Source organism: Camellia sinensis, chromosome 9 (genome assembly GCF_055761805.1).
Source record: "Camellia sinensis isolate YWXY chromosome 9, ASM5576180v1, whole genome shotgun sequence".
Lineage (NCBI taxonomy): Eukaryota > Viridiplantae > Streptophyta > Magnoliopsida > Ericales > Theaceae > Camellia > Camellia sinensis.
Window position 1 is genome coordinate 98105052 of NC_138969.1, and position 12207 is coordinate 98117258.

Below are 12207 nucleotides of genomic sequence, written 5' to 3' on the forward strand. Positions count from 1 at the left end.
AAATATGTGTACAGTCCGTCACATGTGATTGATTATTAGTCGCTTCATTTTTCGTATAAGGAGACGGCTGTTCAGATCTTGGATTCGAAAGAGAAAATGTTATGTACAAAGGCCATTAAATTGGTTGAGGTACTGTGGCGTAATCATCTAGACTTGGGAACGCGAGGACGAGATGCGCGAGAAGTACCCACATCTATTCTCATGATTTACTCATGTTAGTTTTGAGGACGGAATTTTTCTTTTAGGGGGAGAGAATGTAAGAACTCAAATATAAAATAAAGTAAATAATTAAATAATAATAATTTTGCAATCTCAAATATTTTGATGGTAAATCCTAAAGTACAAATTAAATATTTGGAGGGTTTTTTAATTAATTTTAAACCTAAAATAAATTTATGGTGAAAGCCTTTAATTTAGAGGCAAGATTTATTATAAAAAATAAAAAATAAAAAATAGAGAAGAAGGTATGAGTTGAACTTTAGACCACAAAATTAAAAAATAAGGCTCTTACCATTTGAGTTGCATATAACTTATATAAATATTTTGTATATTTATCTATTTATTTGACTTGCATATGCATTATGTGTGCCCACCACTAGTACAAAATAAAATAAACACAAATCCTACTCTCTTATTTGTTCACCATATATAGCAGCAGCAACAGCCACACTACCACGAGTAGAGAGATTGAGAGAGAAGAAAAAAAAAAGAAGTTGCAATCAAAGAAGAACTTTTGGGTGTGTGGTAGGTTTCTAGCTTTCTTCTTTCTTTTATTTTTGTTCTTTGTCCTTATTCTATTTTATGATTTAATTCATTGATGGAGAGGTTGTAGGTGTATGTATTTTGTGTATATATATATAAACTGTTAAGAAATCTGAGGAGTTAAATTCATGTATAAAGAATGGGTGTAATTCTTAGTTCAAAAATTTTGCACAGAATCACAAATTTTAAAAATCAAGAAACCATATCAAACGGATGAATTTTGAACTAAAATTTTTACAATAGATTAATTACATATTTAATTGTATACCAGAATTTTATTATAATTTTTGGGAATCAAAATATATATTAATTGGTGCGTTCAAATCTGTCCAGGAAACTAGTGTAAAGCAGTAACTTCGAAAGTGTCATTCTCTTTGGGTATAAATCCGAAAATTATCAAATCAGCGTCATTAGAACCGGTTATGAGTCAAGTTTCTAAAATTTTTGTCTTTGTATTGATTGTTCGTGTATACTAAGAGAACCATTAATTTCTTTAAAGTACTGCAAAAAGCGACTTGTTTGGATATAATTAATTGTAAATAATTATTTTGACAAGAAAATCAAGCAAAACCAATTAAGTTTGAAACTTATGATATATTAGTTGATATCTGGAGGGTTTTGCAATTTTTCAAACAACGTGGAATGGGTTTTGTAATTTTTAAAGTTAGCGAATAGATTGGGAAAGCTTGTTCAAAATTCTATTTTATCTTAAAGTTACTTTTAATTAAGTTTTAATTTGAACCTATGTCTTAGGTAATTTTAGACCTTGGAGAACATGAACTTGGGCAATATTTACGAGTAACAGTGAGTTGGATTGAGCCGTGTTAGTGCACTTTAATTTGGGGTTACTTAGTTTCTTATTATTTAGTATGTTTGAATTAGTAGTGACGTGTAATTTTAATACTTTACTCAGGGCACTAGTTGGACTTTCATACTTTTTTCGAGGATTATATTATACCGTGTTCAGGTGAGTAGTTGCATGCTACATATTTTTGTAAATGTTCCCCTACCCTGAACTGTTAGAAAATTAAATTCTTGTTTTAGGACTAAACTGTTTTGATAAATTATTATATTATCAATGGAATTAAATTATTTCTAAAACATGTGTAAAATTGTCATACTGTAAACTATTTGTTATGGTCTCATGTTTATAATGGTGAACTACCATGTTTTGCGAAATTGAAATGTATTGATTATCGGGACCATCTATATATATTAGTCCAGGGAAATTATTCCACTGTGTGTGGTGACTCTGGCCACTAGGGAACAGATCCGGGTTGGGCCGTGATGACTCTAGTGTTCAACGGTTGTAAGGAAAAGACCTAGGCTAGGCTAGGTGACCTTCAATCGGATCGTCTTAGAGAAAAGGCTCGAGTTGCCACCCCGAGGATGACTCTTGGTTTGATATTCGATCCAATGGGCTTATTGCCTTGAGAACTTTGTGGTATGTTATTTGTTATTCTTGGTACCCAAAATATTATTGGTGTTCATATTGTAATCTGTTTGAAGTGAAAAATGCCATTTATTATGTTCTTGAGAGACATGAGTATTTTAACTGTTGAACTGTGGAACTTTCTTTTCTAAAACAGATTATCTTTATCAAAATTGTATGTCAATCTAGTTTATGTGTTATATATCTTATTTTGGAATTGAACCTTGTTTTCAAAACTGTATTTACTATCTATGTTGCTACTCACTGAGCTATCAGCTGATTTATTTGTTTATCACTTTCAGGTGTTAGAAGGACTTAGAGTGGACTCATGGCGTAGCAAGGACTCAATTGCATGGACCTCTAGGACATTCATTATTTTGTTTTAGCTTGTTATGTTAGTTTGTACATACACTGTGGTAGGATGTTATTTAGAATTATTTTATTTTATGGGCGGTTTGTGTTTCATTTAGTATATATTTTTGGAAGTTGGTTATGGCTGGTTTTAGCATTTATACTTGTGACTTGTCACTAGTTTGGGTTTTGATTTATTTATTTCTGGGCTATCATCACATTTATTTTTTGTGATTTTGGGTTCATGTTTAGGCTTATGTGTGCTTTAGGCTAAGTCCTTGTGGGCCACAGCCGGTCATGATTGGAGTTGGGGTGTGACACAACATAATTATGCCTTATAAATCAATTAACAGTTACAAGGCATTTCCAAACCTCGTTGAATGTAAAAGTGCTCTTGTCGAATCCTTGTACATTGCTCCTCACGTTTGACCGACCACCAACACCATGGAATCCACCAAGACTGCCACGACCCCATTCTGCCCTAAACAATAGTGTAGTGACCGACCAAAAATTATAGACTATCGAAAGCCTAACTAAACAAAGCACTAGTGCTTTTTCAACAATTGGCGTAATTTTGGTTTAGGTAGAGGAAGCTATTGAATTTCTTTGATTAAGTTCTTTCAAAACATCCACTCAAAGAAAGTGCATATGAAATGAAATATACAATGATTTCATTAGCTTCTTTTTATATTACACAAGTGTACACTGCTTACAAAACCTTACAAAGTAGTCTACTCCTTTCCAAGGCTAAGATGGACAAGATTTCTTGAACTCTTACAAAACATGACCATTAACTATTTTACGTTGTGTAAAACTCACATGAACCAAATCTACTTCAACCTTGCTTTTCTTCCTCACCTATATACATATAGGGGATAGAGGTGAACCAAAACTCAGTGAATATACAAAGTGGTAAATAAATGGATATCAATAACTTTTCCAAAACATTGCTTATTAAAGCAAGAGTTTTATGCAATTCAAAACATATCTTTATAAAAACTTTAATCAAAACAAGTCATATCTTATCAAGAGTTTTTAACAAAGCAAATCATATCTTTATATATCAAGTGCTCGCATTTCCTAATCATGATAATGCACATCCAACAAAATAAAATAAAAAATAACCAGCTCAAGTACCATTTAGACAAACTCGCCCGCAAGTGGTAAAGGAGATCTCAAATGTCATGCTTAGGGTTCCCTAGCAGCTAGAACCAATTTGAGGATGCTATCTTTATACATTTGATTAAAGAACATAGGATTTACATTCATAATGAAGCATTTCAATGCATATGGAAACATAACGCAGTTTTATTTCCAAATTATGAATTCGAATATTCCTTTGAAATAATACTACTCACAAATGGCTCATAAGAATGGGATAATCTCCAAGAATGTAACCTTCACAAATGTTGACACCCCATTTTTTACCGGCTCCATAACTTGAGCACCTCCATAGCAATCTCTCAATAATGAAATAAAGATGGACCTCAATTATTTTCAAGTGCAATCTTCAAATGGGAGAGTTACCCAACCTTAAACCCTTTTTAGCTAAAAATATTTTCAAGCCTTAAAAATGTTTTTGAAGAGAGTTTTCAAGCATTAAAATCTCATTTCGAACATTCAACTAAGTCCAACTTCACCTATTTCAAAACCAAAACCTTGTTTCTTTCAAAAAGTAAGCGAAGACGAGGTCAAATTATACGAAAGGAGGAAGAACACTCAAGAAAATATCAACCGCATATAATCATACTAATTTGTAGATTTTACAACGTGGGAGTGATCATGCGGCGGTTAAAACTCATGGGTGACCATGTGGGCAGATAAAACTTACGGGTGTACGACCACCGTTGACCTAACCTCAGGTCGCAGGAGATATTGGGCTATCGCAGGTTGCAGATATCATAGACAATTTCTTGAGAATGATCTCACCAACATCTTGGAATATCCCATATGCATATATATGGATATATGTGCGTACAAGATGACTCAGGCTAATCTCTGGCCTATATATATCATTTTGGGTAGAGAAAAAAATGGGGGGGCTAGCTCTCACTCTCTTTCTCTACCTTGCCAAAACTCTCTCCAAACGCCACCTAAACATTCTCTCTCTTTCATTGAAGGCTAATCTTGAAGCTTTTGGGGTCTTCTTCGAAGCTTAAGAGGGATTTTTGGAATTGCTTTACTTGCATTTTCTAGCTTAAGGCTTGGAACGAGATATAATCACACTTTCTTTTATTTTCTTTTCTTTTGTCTCTATCCAAACATCTCTATTATATTATATTTTTGGTAGTTTTGTGGACAAGTGATTGAATCTTAGACCTAAGTAGTTGGAATTCTTGCCAAATCCCATTATTATTGATGTAGATTAGTTCTTTACTTTCTTTTCTATTTTCTCACACCTTCTCGATAACTAAACATGGGTTTTGTTATTGAGAATGGTTGATGTTATTCCCTCAAAGCTTGTTTCCATAGGTTTGGGCCTTCACCTTATTAATTGAACAAGGTTTACACCTATTTCCATGATTAGTAGGTAGATTTTAGGCATTCTTATATCTTTGTTTGTGTTGCTTCTTTTTAGCGCTTATTTCATGTTCTAGTATAGTTCTTGACAATGATAAGATTTACTTCTCTCTAATCATTAAGTTCATGGATTTGAGCCTTTATTTGGTTCCTCAAGTTAGATTTGCGCCCATTTCCATGCGTGGAGAGTAAATCTTTGTTTTCATTTGTCGCTTTTGTTTATTTCTTGCATTATTTAGCATGATGATAGTCTAGCTATTTGCATATGGCCCGATTTATCGTGTTTTAGTAGATATTGTCATTATCTTCTTGTGTACATGATATGTTGAGATGATCCACATGCTTAAAGTGTTTCACATAACATTTTTGTGGCAACTGGGCCTTTAGGTTTTCATTTCATGACTTCTCTTGCATTTAAAGTAATCTCACATATAGGATCATGCATGTTTTCTTACTCTTTATGCATTTGATTTGGTACGGGACGAGTACTAGGTGAACTTTTTCCATTTTTTTTGCATCATGCTTGTCTTTGCTTCTCTTACTATGTCCAGCATGCTACCATGAGACTATTTGCTTACTTGAGATATCTTTATTATTGCTCATTGGTTGGAGAGTGTTTCGCCTAAGTTAGAAATGCCTTTATTCCTCTCATGAGAAATTTTCATCCTTTTTCTTTGAAAAAACTCTCAATAAAACATTTGTTCATAAAGAGGATAAAAGTTTTCCAGAATAGGTAATTTACTCTATATATGTCTACTTTACATAGTAAAGCTATCATTAATAATATGAACATGGGTGTACTTTGGCAATGAGTCTCATATGAAGAATTAGTAGAGGTCGATCCGTGATCGGGCGAGTTGGGGATGCTTAATTCATGACCTTCTCCTTTAATACCTAAATTCCCGGACCAAGCTTTCTAGTCGTGATAGGCAGTGGCCTATATTAGTCGGAGTCAAGGTTTCCTTGTTTCCCTAAAAAGATAGGTGACAACTCCAAGCCTAGTGATACGGTCTTTATTTGGCATTTCGATAGATTAGTAGATTTTCTACGAACTTGACAGGTATAAACTCTCACTCGACTCACATTGCACATTTTATGAACAAGACGAGGGATGAGCTGTCGGGCCCCATAGGCGTACACCCTGAAAGACATCCCACAACAAATACAAATGCAATCTTCATTGCGATGCAACTCACCCCTTTGCAATACTAAGCTGTTTGTACCTATTTCAAGTGTTCCATTCCTAATTCAACTTCTTTCCTTTAACAACATATATTTAGGTCCAATTTTAAGTCTTCTTTAGGTTCAATTTAAATTTCAAATGCTTGAATGGAGGCCATGTACATTGAGATAACAAGAAGGAAGTGAAACAAGACCAATCCATATGTACAGCACAATGCTTTGTTAGGTTGAATTTTGAGCAAGGATTGAACCCCTCTTCTTCCTCTTTTCTTATTCTTTCTTCTTTCTTTCTCTTCTTTTCTTTCTCTCATGCTTCAATAGAGATTTCTCTCTTCTAGGTCATTTTTTATACTTTATAATTGAGAGACACTTGTCTCTCTTGTGTCTAACCTTATCCCTTCAAGTAGGAGGTGTAAAATTGAGGTGTATTCTTCACCTTTTTGTATACTTCACCTACTTCCCTAGTCCTCCATCATTAGCTTAGTTAATCACATTTATCTTTAATTAATCAAGGTTACTCTCTAATCTTCATTAATTTAATTAATCTTGTTTAGATCTAATTAATCCTACTTAATTATTGCTAATCTTGCTTACTTTTTGGTACAACACCTAGGAACACTCCATACATTAGGCCTAAGTTATTAAGCTTCTTGATTAGGGATTAGAACATCTTATGGCATTTCAAATTCAAGTTAAAACCATTCTCTTAACTCTTAGTACCCTTTAAAGAGTTCATACTCCTAGGTAGTATTTGGTTGACTATAATGAGTTGAAATGGAATGCAATGCAATGATCATTCCTTAAGCACTCATATGGAATGACGATTCTCTTGAATTGGGGAATGATTATTCCATTTATAATGTATTTTGTCACTATTTTCTTAATAAACCAAACATGGGAATAGATATTTTCATGGATTGATCATTGCATTCCAACTCATTCTAGTGAACCAAATAAAGCGTTAAGGTTCTTCAACTATGGCATGCAATTTTTAAGTTTTCATCATAGGAGATTACATCCGCATCTCTAATTAAATAAGGACACATATTTGCTTGTTTCACACCAGAACGTTTCCGGTGTGACACATACTTCTCTAAGTTCAAAAGAAGATTGTTCCCTAGCTCTTAATAGTTATAACAAGCCCGGCGAGTACCCGTGCGCGTTAAACAGTTCGAATCCTCGACTTCTTTGATCTTGTCTCACGAGTGCAATGTGAAACATAGATGAGAGTCCATATTTGGCAAATTTTATAGAAAATCTATTTTATTACAAAATATTTGCTAGAAATGGACTACATCATCAGATCTTAGAGTCGCAACCTAATATTTTTAAAAAATTAGGAAACCCATGACTCATGCCAAGGCCATGGTTCATCGTAACCAAAGATGCTTGACTCGAAACCTTAGGTATGAGTGGAAAAAGTCATTAATTGAGCAGCTCCGCTCACCCAATCAAAGATCGGCCTCTGCTAAACCATGATATGAATTTTATTAAATTTATATGTCCATATCCCGATTATTTAATAAATCCTAAAAATTACTATGTGAAGCATACAAATATAGACTATGCCATTCATTTTGGAAAGACTTGATTTCATGTATTTTGAAAGAGTTTTGAAGATGTACAACTCCAAGAAATTGAGTTCACAAACATGAAAATCAACATCATTCCAAATTAAGCAACACAACCTCTATTCACCCGCATTCATACAGTTATATCAAATAAGCAAATAGCCACAAGGTAGAATGCTAAATATAATAAGAAAAACATACACAAGCGGGATACTAAAGCATAAAAACTTACATGTTTACTGAGGTCTTGCAAACAGCTACAAAATAAAGTTAGAAAATATGCATGATCTTATATACAAAAATCCTAATGCAATTCACTCATGAGATGCAACTAAATATTCGGTTTCTAATATGTGACATGTGAATCATCTCAAAAACATGAGGTAGCACACAAAATCACATAGGAATTGATTAACCCACAAATGCAAACTTAGCCGAATCAAGATACATGAAACATGGATACAAAGCATGGATTTGATGAAAAACAAAATATGATGCTTATGCACAAATAAGGAAAGCAAGTAAAAGAATTTGATAGAAAGAAGTGGGGCATGGAATTATTATAACACTTTGAATAATAATTACAAACCAAATGAGAAAGAAAGAGAGAGGAGGAAATTATTACAACAAAATAATATATATATATATATAAAATAAAAAAATAAAAACTTTCAAAACTCTCAAATGAAAAGAAAATAATAGCTTCATGTGCCGTGGAGACCACCGCAAATTGGCATGCTTAACACCAGAAGACTACTCCGTTTTGTCCAAAAGAAGCTAATCGGCCGGCCAAATAGGCAGGCCTGCCAACTTGGCCTAGCAAAACCTGTCTTGTTGTAACACCGAGAAAAAACAAACAAGAAATATGTAGGTGGCTCAACTAACCACTTCCAGTTAGATTACAACGACACTAATATAAAATTGAAGCAAGAAAACAAATCTAAGATAGAAAATGCAAGAAAATGAAAGAAATTGAAAATTCACCTTCCAAAGAAAGAATGAACTTTTTGATTTCCAAACTTCCTTTTGATCACCCTCGAGATTGTGAATTGTGTTCTCAATCCTCAATTTAAAAGCTTGTATAACACTAGATATGGGGGGAAATTAGTGTACTCCTTGAATTTATCGGTAACGCCCCAGAAATTAAGTTGCCCCAATCAAATATGCTCACATGGGTGGAACCAATATAGAAGAGAGAGAAAATAAGTCCATAATAACATAAATGAAATTTCAAAACTATCTCTTCCCCATTGAACTATTTTAGTGATTAGAGCATGTATTTGATTACATCTATCAACATAATAATAATAGTTCCAAAGAAAAGAGATAATGTAAAAAAAGAGCCAAAAGGCAAACATCTTTTCAAGGAGTGTCCTTGAATACACAAAAATAGAAGTCTGATTTCCAAAACAAAACAGCTCGAGGCTTAACACAAAACATCAAAAGAGAGCTTCCATGCCCCCATCCAAACATTCTTCCTCAAGCCAACCATTTAGGTGGCACATCCACATCGTTTCCTGAAAGATGGTTAGTTTTAGGGTGAGCTAGTGCTCAGTAGGAAGTACATTTAACAAGGTATATAAGTAACTGAGATGCATATGATCATGCCATGTACTTGTATGAATATTATACATATTTTCTCTTTTACAACCAAAAATGTTCAATGCATGATTTTTATTCAAAGCCTCATTTACAAACATGGGGTGGTAAATATGCTATGACGTCCCAAGCAAGAGCCACAAAATCATACATACATATATAGATTTATATATATAAAATATTCCCTCATTTGCTTCTCCACTTTCGCAGACTCCTGAAATGGTAAGCTTGTGGACACCCAAAATCAAGTTTTTCCACATTCGCCGACTCTATAAACGGCAGGCTTGTGGACACCCAAAAACATTTCCTACATTCGTCTGGCGATATGTGCAGACAGGGCAATTGGACACCTTGACTCCCCGTATGGGTACCAAATAAAATACACAACCCATTACCAAAACCCGACTCAATGACCTCAAACTCATATGCTATTTACCCCTTTCCAACACTTTCCAAACATTCGCAAAATTCTAGGATCACAAGAGAAATTATGATGTGCACGATGCATGAGTTTTCAAATAAATTTTTCCCAAGGTTTGTTCAATCCACAACAACATTACTAATATCAACAACCAAAAGATTTCTACAATCTCACAATTTCCTCAATCTCAACATTTATCTATCTCAATACATATACTCAAAGAGCTTCAAAAATCTCATATCTCAACACCATTTCCATAATCCCTCACCCAATTTCAAGATTTAAGAGTCAATTTGGCCAAACATATTATTAAATCAAATTTAAAAAATAGGGTTTTTGGAAAAATTGAGGCTTTCCCCTCCTTTACACATAAAGAGTCAATATTTACTATTTCTAACAATGATAAAGAAGGATAAGCATTAACTTTTTCAAAACATGGATGGGGGAAAACCTCTTTTTATTCAACAAACTCACTTTATATCACAAAATCATTTCATACATTACTATAACTAAGAAAATATCACATATATATATCTCAAATCATGAATATATCAAGTTAAAAGTACCCCTACATCAAGATTGAAGACAATAGATGAATACCCAACTTCAAGCTTCAAAAATGAGAAAACAGTCGGTAATGTTTTTTATCTAGGCATAATCTTCAACCCTCTTGGAGGAAATAAGGTAGATCTTGGTAGAAATCAAGGGAAATCAAGTGTTTGGGGCTAGGGTTTCGGAATAAGGGAGCTAGAGAGAGGAAAGAGTTGGAAAAAGTGAGAAAAGAAATGTTTGGTCAACTTTTAAGTGAGCTATCCCGACCAAACCGCTTGAGCGAACTTTTCATCGCTCAAGCGAAGTGCTGAAATACAAAGGGACCACTCGAGCAAACTTTCCACCGCTCGAGCGGTAAATGTGAGACCTTAGAAGTTTTGCAGAACTATAGTAAAAATACCAGGAGCTCGAATTTTACGCTTGAGGACCTTTCATTCACTTGAGCGGCCTCGCTTGCAAACCAACGATATACTAGGAGCTATAAATCTTTGCTGCTATAAATCTTTGCTCAAGCAACCAAATGACCACTGAGATACTGGGAGCTGTAAATCTCTGCTCGAGCGACCAAATAACCGCTCGAGCAGTCACCCAAAATTAATTGTTACATTCTCTCTTTTAACAATAATCACTCTCTTTGATCAAAGCTCTAGAATTTGACTACAATAACGTGACTTGGATGATTTTTGTAATAGAATATGAGATGTAATGTGTACCTTGAGAAAATGGAAGTTCACAACTAACACTTAATTTTGGCTAACTCTTGAATTCAAAGCTTTAACTCTGTTCTTCTCTATCTCTAGCCTTCTATACTCAATTTATGCTCCTCCTCCTCCTCTCAACAATCTGATGTATTCATATAGGCCATATAAGTGGAGAAATGGTGGAAGACAAAGTGGAAGATTTATGGAGCATTAGGGAAGATAATGAAGTAAATGGAGCACTAACGGAGCTAATGGAAGACATAAGTGAAGCATTAGCTTCAATGGATCAAGCAGTAGGCAATAGAGGATAAGTATATATGCATTCAATGCATGAATGGGTCAAAAAATAGGTTTGGGAAGTGCCCACCCAAACCATCACAAAAATCTTGGCAAACTATGTGTGGGTCGGTCGACTGGCCGGTAGACCAGGCAGATGACCGGGTGATCGACCGGCCAGAGAGAAATTCACCTCGGTTTGCTCTTGTTCAGTCCAGCTTCGCTCCGATGCTGGATGGGACCTAAAAACCTGGCCAAAATAGGCTTAAGGTGGAGAGTAAAGCTCAAATTCTATCTTTTTTACTAAGGATTGTGCAAGAAACACATTTTGATTTTCATTATCAGGTAATCAAAAGAGAGTGCCCAAGTCTTAAGGCCGGTTAAAATGGGGTGTCTATAGTTGCCCCTCTTTGACAGAGCTCGAAGTCATTTCATGACGTGAGTGAATGTCAAAGCTCGAAGACGACCCTTTTGACAAGGCCGTAAGACTTGGACAAATAAACAAGATGCAAATGCAGTTGGTTGTACCCAAAGGTTGCCTATGTATCCCTTTGCAAGGAATCAAACTACGTAGTTCAAGGGCAAGATGCAAATGATATGCTCGAAATGTAATTGAAAGTTGGACTTACACGCTTCGCGAAGCATTTTTTTCCTTCCTGAAATTTCTTGATTTATGCAATGCAATGCAATAGGTAATATGCAAAGCAAGCCTCGTACAAATGATATGAAGCATAACAAGGGGCATAATCCCAACACACTCACATGAGAGGAGAAAATAGGGTTTCAATCAATAAAAGAGACCCAAACCACACCTCAATACGAAATAGGGGATTGATTTCA